This window comes from Peromyscus eremicus, chromosome 16_21, assembly GCF_949786415.1.
Source record: "Peromyscus eremicus chromosome 16_21, PerEre_H2_v1, whole genome shotgun sequence".
NCBI lineage: Eukaryota > Metazoa > Chordata > Mammalia > Rodentia > Cricetidae > Peromyscus > Peromyscus eremicus.
The window spans coordinates 45,370,767-45,382,722 of NC_081432.1; positions in this window are offsets into that span (position 1 = coordinate 45,370,767).

The following is an 11,956-nucleotide window of genomic DNA, read 5'->3' on the forward strand; positions in this document are numbered from 1 at the left end:
CTATATCTAGTGGCTGTTCTGTTCTCTGACCCCAGATAAGTTTATTAGGGTACACAATATTTTGGGGAACATAATACCACAAAAAAACCTCAATGAGTCAACCGACTCTATAGTCCAGTACTTATCTAGTTAATAATATCCCTAAATAAATGTTTGTTGATGAATACAATGTTTGACATGTTCTCATACAATAAAACAATAACTAATTCTTTGCTCCAAATTCAGGTAAATCACAATGTAGCAAAATCTCTACTGGAGATTTACAGTTAACATCCACAAATGAGAGAAAATATGACAAGCACAGACTAAGCTCAGGAACTATCTCTGAAGAAACTGATTGGATGAGAATGAGAAGATGCACAGAATCATAGAGAGGGTCTTGTGGCAAATTAATGAGGCTTTTTCCCCCTATGCAACTGAGTGAATGGAATCCCAAACAGCAAGTGCTCATAAGTGATTGAAAGTTGTATTTAGTACATTGCTTTCCCCAAGATGGCTAATTTTTAATTTTCAGTATAATTCCTGTTGTGGTTTAATAAATACCATTTTCTTATAAAATACAAATGCCTAATTTTTATTTAGATATGCACCACAGTAATCTCTTCTTTCATCATTTTAAACAATAAATTATTTTATACAAATCTAAGGCTTAAATATATTAAATCCACGAAATGTTCCTGATTTCTAAATTCACAGCCAGGCTGAAAGTTTTCCTTACAACAGTCATAAGTTACATCTTGAAACCATACTCTTATAAAAATGCAAGCCTTTCTATAGAACTGTATGAATGGCTTTGCTGTTTCTTCTCCCCTGGTACGGAGCCTTTAATAAAATTGAAGTAAAAAATCTGGCAAAACTATCCCTGTACAAGTCAAAGAGTCACTTCAGTTCTATTTTGGGTGTTTTTAGAGCTATTCTGTGTTGAAAACTGAATGGTAATTTTCTGCAAAAGACGTACCAACAAAACAAAGCTAGTTGGCTCAATGAGATACACAATTTAGATGAAAACAGTTCTTGGAGCTTTGACACCTGATCTGCAGATTCCAGGTGCAGCTTCTGATAAATCTAGCTCCTTCCATTTTATTCTGAGTTATTCTGTACTATTTAGCTATTCCCTCCCTCCTTTCTCATGTGAGGTGAGACATTGTTGCTGCTACTTCTTTTAATGGGTACCTAGTCTGCAGCCTACTTTGGCTTTTCCTTTCAATCATCAGTTTCTAGATCCAGTCCTTTTCACAATTTATATTTTAACATTGTAGATTTTGTATATTTTTCATATTGTACATTTCAGCAGGTTCTTTCTTGCTGATGTTCTGCTTTGTTCTTGTTTTTCTTTTGAGACAATGTCTCATGATGCAGCCTGTGACAGTCTGAAACTAACTAAGTAACCCAGGGTGCTTTCAAACTTGGGGCAACACTCCTGAATCAGCCTCCTAAATGTCTAAAATTAAAAGCATGAAGCACAAGAGTTGGCTTCTTTTATTATGTTTTAGTACTGAAGCACTATTTAAAGCATCATAAAAATCTGAATAAATCTAATTCTTATAATACTTTCTTGATGCCCTGACTTGTCTTGGATGTACAGTGACCTTGGCTCAGGGGGTTGCTGAACCTCAGACCCTGAGTGCATGGTGCTTGTAAATGGAATCCCAACATCTGTCTCTGGGAGGCATCTCATTAGACCTGATCTCTTTTTCTACTGAGAACGACTTTTACACTTATAAATATAATAGATTTTCACTATGCCTTCTATCTTTTAATATTCTGCATTGCATGACATACAAGTGTCTTTGCAAATTCCAGGGTCATGAATAGTGTTACCACATTGACTGTGGCTGTACATAAAAGATGTCCTTTAAAAATCACCTTAAACAAATTAGAATTACTATGTCAATAACAAATAACTGTACAGTTTCCTTCGTGAAATAAGCAGGTCTCTGACAAGAAAGAGCTTCTTTGTGTTAAACAGAGGTGTTCCATTCTCACTAAGCTTCTAGACCAAAACACAAGGGTTTTCTTCTACCTCTTAAATGAGGTAAAATAAGGTCTCTCCCAGAACCCAGAAGAGCATATTTTTTGAGCAAGTGGTTACTTGCCTATTTCGTGAGGCAGATAAAAATAAATATAAAGGAATCAAGCAATATGTTCTTCTAAGACTGTGTGCACAGTACTATAGAAGTGGAAAGAAATCATATGTCTCAGCTTCTGACTGAATGAGGTGGGATTTACATAGACTAGCACCTTCCTCAGTCAAAAAGTACTTACTTACAGCAAGGAAATAACATAAAAATTAAAACATTAATATTTAGTTTGTCTTTGAAACTGAGAAACAAATATTTAGGCAAAGAACTGTGAAAATGGTATAGAGATAATATTGTATCAGGAGTTCATTTGTAGATCCCAGAAGAACACAAAGAAACAAGTAATGGCTCATTTACACACCTATTCTGGACCCTTTCAGAACAATACATCTGTGGACTATGTTTTGAGTGGAAGTCAAATTGTGTCAAACTGTCCAGTATTGCTATACTGGTTCTCAATTGCTATTTTAATGCTGTGGCTTAGTCCAATCCCACCATTTTCTTATGTGCTCTAGCTCAGAAGTCCAAAGTCATCTTGGGTTGATGATTAAATTAAGATGGTGCTGATCTTTCAGGAAAGATATAGATTCATATGTGGCATTTCTCTTTCTAGCTTATGGCTTCTTCCAACTTACTGAGACCAGGTCATTGTTATGCATAATTATACCAAGTCTGTGACTCTGGTTTCTTGCACATCACTTTTTAAAAGATTACTTGTGCTGTATCAGATACATCAGAGGGGATATTCCCTTATCTCAAAATACTTGACTTAATCAGAGGCTTGAAGATCCTTTTTATTATATAAGGTAACACTAATACATTCCAAGGTATATAATATGTGCATATATGTGTATGGAGATATTTTCAGATATGCTCACACATTCACTTTTTCCTTTTTTTCCTTATGCTTAAACATTTTCTTTATGTTACTCTTGAAGAAGTGGAAGAAAGATGTAGGTGAGATGACAAAGTAGAAAAGAAATGGTGTGATATCTGCTTCCTGTTGTAACTGGGTGATGGTGCTACTGAAAGGAAGGAAATTTACAAGTCAGAAAATTTTTGACAGAGGAAAGTCCAAAGTTTGTATTCTCGGATGGTTCAATAAAGAATTAGAACCAAGAGCCTTCTTCATCTCTGCACATAACTCAGATCTCTTCTCCCTGCTCAACCACAAACTGGATTTTATTTTCAAGCTGGTCCATGGTAAGGATACATGCTTTTCTAAACATAAACAGAAAATAGCTAAGATACTTTAGTGTTTTGAGATGGAGTCATGTTTAGCTAAGGCTGGCCCCAAAATTGTAATGTAGCAAGGCAGAACCTGAACTCAGGATTATCCAGTGTTTTCCTTCTCAGTGAAGAGTGACAGCATTTCTATGCCAAAACACCTCTTTACCTAGTGCTTGGGAATCGTGGGCTATTTGTATTGTATGTGATTATTCTACCAACTGAAGTACATCTCTAGTCCTCAAGACTATTTTTGGAAGTCGCATTTAAATTTAAATTTAAAGATTTCATTTTCAGTGTCTTAAGGAAGGAAAGAATTACGCCTTAATCATTAAAAATTATTTATACAATTAGTACATTTAGTCTGTGCCTAGTTCTACACACAGAGAGCAAGCAACTGCCCACCTGCTCTTTCAGATATAAATATTAATTCAAGCTCACAAACAGAAGCCTTTCAGCTAGTTTTAAATGTGAACACAAAGATCTCTGAATTATACATATTCGTTTAGCGTGCACTGTTGTGAGATATTCACAAGAAAGAACCACATTAACATGAGGTCATGTCAACAGAGAGTCTTCATCAGCCTGCTGGAGACTACACTGGGTGTTTGGATGCCAAGTTCAGTCCCTGTCCTTTATAAGGGTGAGCTTTTAAACACAAACACCACATCCTTAGTTGATACAACTCAATAGGCAAGAAGAGTTAGCCAGAAACAAAAATACAGAAGTCAAAATACAAGGTTAGTATATTTAGGGATTTCTCAGAACTATGGACTTTGATAGATTAAGTCTTTGTTTTCATTTTGACAGGTTTTGCTGCCTACATGCTGGGTCCCAAGGCCTGAATGGTACTTCATCATGACATAAATTGTATTAAGGTGTGGGGGCCTGGTACAGCATTACTAGCAAAATAAGAGGCTCCCAACATTTCTGAAGAACTACAGACATTCTGGGCATAACTACTTTCTTATAACAATTTTACCAGCTTTTACATTATTGGATTTTTATTTTTGTAAGATAATAAGGACAAATAGAGCAGCACAAACAATCTTCAGCTGGGTCCAAAGTGCTAAGTGTGGTAGATAATAAGTTTTGAAAAATCAACTACTGGCAATCAGTAGAGGCCAAGTAAGGGATAGCACAAAAGGGAAATATTAAGTCCAAGGCTTCAGGGATGTGGTAGCAAGTCACTAGTTTCTAGCATGTGAAAATAAAACCTTCTGGTGGATGTTTCACTTACTTACTGCTCAGAATACATAATCATAAACAATCTAGTTTAGAAACAGCATATGCTTCCTCCAGCTGAAAGTTCTTTGGTTGGTATCAATTGTGCTTTCTTAGATGCTTGTAGTACAAAAGCAATAACCTCTGGGGACATCTGAGGCTCAGCTGAAAGAAACATCCCCTTTTGTTGCGCCTAAACTGGATGGAGTTTCCTGTACACTCAAAGCCCATTCTGACTGTGAGTTTGTGTGCATTCCCATGTCATGGCATCTCAGCAGAGTGGACAGGCATTTTTCATGTGTGGCTTGCCATATTTTTTGAAGATCACACACAGGTACACAAGTGTGTATATGTGTGAGCGTGTGTGTGTGTGTGTGTGTGTGTGTGTGTGTGTGTGTGTAAACATTATATCAATTGTAATTACATCATAAGGTTGAAAGTGCTCCCCCCAAGAGCTATAGACTATCTAATAAAAACTCCAGTGCCAGTCACAGGAAATTGCCCCAAAACTTTTATAAACAAAAGCAAATAATCACAAAGAAAGAACCAGGTTTAAGATATCACATACTTTCTTTAGCACAGCATTCTCTATCTAGACACTGCTTACAATACATCTGTTTATGTTTTGTCTATGTTTATGTTTTATACACTAAAGCTGTATGATTAATTCTCCAGCTCTTTTTAGGGGAAAAAAAAAGACATACAGGGAATATATCAGTATTGCAAAATCCTGGAGGAAGAAGGTCAAGCTTATTTGCCTCTGTGGTGGCCCTTGAAGACCTTTCTGTCCTGTACTAATGCAAAGCATGTTTCAGAATGATCAATATAAATTGTTGAACTTTTAAAAGCATGCTTTTCAGAGGTTGTGGGTTTAACTCAATAGTAGAGTGCTTAGCTGCCCTACCCAAGGGCCTAACTTCTCTAAACAGCAACCAAAATAGTCCTGTTTTAACTATCAATTCTATACTGATATTTTCAAAACTGTGAAAATGCTTTATTTATATTTTCATGTTTCAAAGATATTTTATAATGTTCTACAATAAATGACTGTGACTTTTGTGACTCAAAACAATAGAAACATATTTCATTACTTTTGGAAACTAGTTATAAAATGCAGAAGGGCCCGGCTGTCACTGAGGAGGTATGTAAAGTGATTCATTGCCTGCTCCAGCTCTTGGTGATTTTCAGAATTCTGGGACTTGTGACCACAGAAGTCCAATTTCTACCCCTATGTCATATGGCATTGTAGTCTTTGTGGATGTACAAAATCATCCTCTGTTACATTACTGACAGAACCTGGTGGGATTTACAGTATAACATACCTTCAAAATGTTCATAAATTGATGTTCTTAGGGTCTTGAAATCATTGTAGAAAAATGGCATTTTGTGAGATATTTTAAAGTATATTATTGGTATGCGCATATTTGTGTATAAAGATATCTAGCCTTAAATATAAATATCTAAAGCATTTTGCTTATATTAGGACAACTATTTCAATGAAGTGTTGCTAAAGAAAGAATGTATCTGTCAAATTTTTATGAGTTTTAATGCATACATATTTATACAGCCAGAGAAATTTATGTTTACATCATTTTCTTTAATTTACAAAATTTTGAAGAATCCACTGAAGAAATTAATTTCCACTTTAGATGAGGAAATGTGCACTTCACAATGACAGCAGGAGAGTTGCTAAACTTTGTTAGAAATCTCAGAATTCTTCCAGAAAATGAGTTTTATAGCCAAATTCTGTGGTCAACTAGGGGGGTAGGGAGTGGACAAGAGAAGGTGAGCCTATAAAAACATTCCTAAAAAAGAAGGGCATGAAGTGATGGCGCTTTCCCTTCCTCCTCCTCCTCCTCCTCCTCCTCCTCCTCCTCCTCCTCCTCCTCTTCTTTAAGGTTTGTGTATGTGTGTGTGTGTGTGTGTGTGTGTGTGTACACATGAGCCAGCATAGGTGGATGTATGTAAGAGAAAAAGGAGATGGAGAAAGAGAGAACTTTCCATCACAGAAACAGATATATTCAGACTATCAGCCAGACCAGGAATATTATGAGTTCACACAGTTAACTATAAAACCCTGTTTGGATGCATGCCATGAATGATTTGATAACAAAATGCTTGTGTTTAGGCAACATAGCACATTTTTTTAAAATAACAGTTTGGTGTTTATAAATGGTTTGTTTTTACAAATATTTAAATTAATTAACATAAACTACTTTTTATCAAGTTTTTACTTGTTACAACGTGGGAATACCCACAATACATTTAATTAATGAATGTGGTCTAAAAATATGTTTCTTCATCTATTAATCACTCTCAATAATAGAATCACAAGGATTAATTGTACTGGGTAACAGCAGGAAGTATCCAGTTTCTGTGGAAATATATCAAATATTTTGAAAACAAGGTGAAATAAACAACACTTCAACATTTATTTCTGTACTGTTCTGACTCATAACCTTCTTGTCATCCCATTTATTGTGGCTGCATTTTCTTTAGTACAGGAAATCCCCTATAACTGTATTTTGACACGGATGTGCAGAAGTATCTACTGTCTTTCCCTCGGCAGAAGTTTGCGCAGCAGATGGTAAAAATGCCCCAGCATATATTTGTGAGATTGAAATAAAAGTAATATGCCAGAATGCTAACTTTTTTGGCACTTTGTCAAAGTACATCTACGGCAGGTTAGAAAAAGAATTAAATACATGAAAAAAAAATTCAGTATTTTGCTTTTATTTCTCAAGTCTCTGTGCCATCTTAGTGAAATATGATGTAATTATTTCATCTTCAAAAAATAGACGTTTTCTGCGGGCTTTCTTCTTGCTGATTCTGAAGCACCAGTCTCCAGACCTCCTTTGGGGCGTACCTCCCTCCTTCCCCCCTTTTCTTTCCCTCCCTTCTCCTCTCTCTTCCCTCTTTAACAGCTTCAGATATTTAACTTCTTCTAATCCCCAAGTCAAAACTAATTTCTTCTAGGTTCGTTTAAAAATTGTAGAAATATTAATTGGAAACAATAAGGGTAGTTTGATTGAATATAATTAAGCCATTTTCTCAGTGTAGATTTACAAGTGGGTAGAATTACTTTAAAGTATAGACCAATGAAGAAAACCACACCGCAGATGACCTATCCCTTCAGCTGCTCTTCAAGAAAATAAACAAAAGAATATAAAAAAAAAACACAAAGCATTAGAAATCCATTTCATCTATTTCTGTATCCTTTGTCACCTGTTCTATAGTTCTGTTGATACTTTGTTCTTGGGATTCCTCTTAGGAGGAGGGGACACAAAAGCCTTGGTCACATTAGACTTTCAACCAGACTTCCCACTGGGAAAGGGTTACTAAGAGTCAGAAAGTATTGAACAGAGGGCAGCTCATCCAGCTTGACCTCAGGGGCAGAAAGGAAATTGTGGTGAGTGGAGATTGGAAATGTGCTAATGAAAACCCTTTCATATCCTACTACTTCAGATTGTACACAATATCTCATTATGTTAATGGTGTAAATCGCTCAGTGGAGATAATTTTACATAACCCTGTGCCTTAAAAATCTCTCCTATTCCTTTCCTTCTTCTTCTAATGTTCCAAATACATTCAGATGACTAGAATAGTAAGAATTGGCTGATTTCATGAGAAAAAAATTCTGGATAAATAGATAAAAGAATGAAAATGAGTTGAGTTCAGTGACACAGAATTTAATTGATCACAAAAGCAACTTCATTCAATATTTGGAGAGTTAACAATAAAAAAGTACTATTTTTGAAAAAGTTCTGTCCTATAGTCTCTAAAGGAAATTTCTCACAAATTATGTAAATACCAATTGTGATACTTCATGGGTTGACTGGATTAAGGTTGCCCTCAAGTCTCCCAAATCATTCCCAACTGTCTTCGTGAGGGAGTCTCTGTAAAAGGTTAATATTGAATCAGTAATCTGAAAGGAGAATATCTGCTCATCAATGTGGGTAGGCGTCACATGGTTTGTGGAGGATACAAAAGAAAAAAAGCTAAAGGGAAATCCACTGTCTCTTCTTTGAGAAGGAGATTCCTCTGAGTTAGCACTCAGAAATCAAAGTCCCTAGTACTTATCTTCAGCTTCTCCAAATCAATTCCTCTGTATTGTATCTAGTCCCCTGGCCCTCAAGTCTCAAGACTAAGTCTTTCCATGATCATGTGGTCAATTCCATAATACATCTAACGTATCTCTACACATCCCACCGTTTCTATGGTTTGGTAGCCTAGGCTCCAACAGTGGCAAAGCTAACTATTTATGTTCTTGTGTCTGGAAATTCATCTCACTTTTCACTTAGAAATCAGAGGTCCTGGATATTGACTCCCATGCTATTTATAACTGCTCAATAGTTTGCCTCCTTTTCTATGTCCCAACAAGTAACAGCTCATGGTTGCTCATGGGGCACAAGCACATTTTATCATACTTCGGCTTTGCCCCTGCAAATCATCCAGGTGAAGTTGAATAGAATTGGTATGCCAGTTCTGCCATCACATTTTTTTTATGTTGCCTGCATTACAATGCTGCTGCTACCTTGACAATGTACCTCACTCATCATTCACTCAGAGACAAGGGAGATCAAAGAACAGATGCCACCATAAAGGAAATCGACGCTCTAGAGTTGCTAAATAATGAGGCAAAGAAACAAACTGAGAAGAGGAAGTATGCAGAGAACAGGGCACAGTTGCAAGCTGAAATTCATGGAAAACCAAGCGATGTTTTTGACCATATTATGTATATCCTGAATTTTCTCGATATTTTAAAAGAATGCGTTAGAAGTCAGTGGTGTTATTCTTACCAGCAGCTATTTCTTTTGTATTTTTGTAGAGCTAGATAAGACAAGGAGAATTTTATCCATGTCACAAGAGGATTGAGATGCTCATAGTTTTATCTTATTTATTTATAGGGCATTTTATATGGAGCTTAAACCATGATCTACATAACCTAAGGTAGAAACTAAAAAAAATGGGGGGTGACACAGTGTGAGGCTATCAGATTATACCAACATTGGAAACTTGCAAGATGATTTTTTTTTTGTTTGTTTTTCGAGACAGGGTTTCCCTGTGTAGCTTTGACCCTTTCCTGGAACTCACTTGGTAGCCCAGGCTGGCCTCAAACTCACAGAGATCCGCCTGGCTCTGCCTCCCGAGTGCTGAGATTAAAGGCATGCGCCACCACCGCCCAGCTATAAGATGATTTTTAAAATTAGAAAATTATAATAAATATAGTTGCCTATTGTGATTAATTATAGAGCATATTAATTTTGTTTTTTTAAAATGATGCATATTTTCTTTTCTTCTATTGAAAAGAGATAGCTTTTCAAACAATATATTGTGATTGTGATTTTCCTTACCACTACTCCCCTCAGTTACACAGCTTCTCCATCTGTTGTTAGAAATTGGACAACCAAGGACCAATAATAAAATAAAAGATAAAATGAAAATATGTGATAAATCCAAAATAAACACATCAGAATATGACAAAACGACCAATCAAGAAAAAGAGCCAGAGAAAATGCATGCACATTTGTACACAAGAATCTAAAGTCAAAACCAGAATCTACAGTATATACCCAAAGGTTATATAAGGAAGAAAGAGGGGGGGAGGGAGGAGGAGAAGGGGAGGGAAGGAAGGAGGAAGGGAAGGGGGAGAGGAAGAGGAAGAGAGAGAGAGAGAGAGAGAGAGAGAGAGAGAGAGAGAGAGAGAGAGAAAGAAAGAAAGAAAGAAAGAAAGAAAGAAAGAAAGAAAGAAAGAAAGAAAGAAAAAAGAGAGAGCGAGCCCTGACAACATTATGAGACAAAAACCTCCAAAGCTGCCATTGAATTAGTTTTATGTTGGTCATCTACTGCTGACCATAAGACCTGGTATTAAGTGTGGTATGTTTCTCCAATGAGATTCCCTTAGAGAAAACTAATATTTCATTTGCAAAATGGTTAACAATGAAGGTGGCTTCTGGATTAGGGATGAGAGCATGTGTTCACTTCTTTCAGTGCCAGGATCCCATCTTTTGCAGACCCATGCAGGCTCTGTAAAGTCTGCCACAATATCTGTGAGATTATATGTGTGCCAGCTTTGCTGTATCTAGAAGACCTTCATTTCTTGGTGTCCTCCATTCCATCTGGCTCTTATCTCTTATACATTTTTTTTTTTTTTTGCTTCATTGTCCTTAAAGTACTGAGAACCTGGGGATGGGGGATGTGATGAGACATCCCTTTTAAAGCTGAGTGTTCCAAGTTCTCTCACTCTCTATTGTATGGCTGTGGGTCACTTTATTTGTTACCATTTTCTGCAGCTAGTAACTTCTGTGATGTTGACTGCAAAATGTCCTTAGGCGTCATTTTATTGGTTTGTTTCCTTAGCAGAACTGTCTTATTTGGTTTTGTTCCTGATTTTAGTGGAAATGATTTGAATTTCCCTCCTCCAAGTTGACATTGACTACAGGGTTGCTTCAAATTGTTTTTATTGTGTTTAGGTATGTCCTTTATATCCCTATATATCTCCAGGACTTTTCTCATGAAGGCATGATGGACTTTGTCACAGTACCTTTCCTCACCTAATGAGATAACCACATGGTTTTCAACTTCCAGTCTTTTTACATGGATTACATTTATCAGTTTATTCATGTTGAACTATCCACAAGTCTCTGGGACAAAACATACTTAATTATGGTGGACTGTATTTTGATGTGCTCTTAAGTTCTTTTTCCAAGTATTTTATCATCTGTTTCATAAGGGAATTGATTTGTAATTTTCTTTCTTTGTTGGATCTTTATGTGGTTTATATATCAGGGTAACTTTGACATCATAAAAAGAATTGGGCAATGTTCTTTCTGTTTCTAATTTGTATAATAATATGAGGAGTACTGATATTAATTCTTCTATGAAAGTCTAGTAAAATTCTGTACTAAAATCATATGGCCCTGGGTTTTTAAGGTTGTTAGACTTTTAATTACAGCTTCTATTTCACTGAAGGCTATAGGTGTGTTTAAATTACTTATCTGATTCTGATTTATTATTAGTAGGCAGTATATATTGAAAAACATATCCTTTTTCCTTTCCAATTTGATGGAGAACAGATTTTCAAAGTATGTACCGATGATTCTTTGGATTCCCCAGTTGTCTGTTGCTATGTGCCCCTTTTTTTATCTAATTTTGTTAATTTGGATATTCTCTCTCTGCCTATTAGTTAATTTGGATAAGGGCTTGCCAATTTTATTGATTTTCTCAAAGAAACCACTCTTTGTTTCATTGATTCTTTGTATTGATTGTTCTATCTCCAGCTATCATTGTGTGAGGCTCAATATGTTATTTAAGTTCTAGCAGCATTTCTTTTATGAACTTGGAAGCCCTTGTGTTTGGTAAATAAATGTGAAAAATTGAAATACCTTCTTGGTGGGTTTTTTCTTTTCTCAGTATTCAGTGTC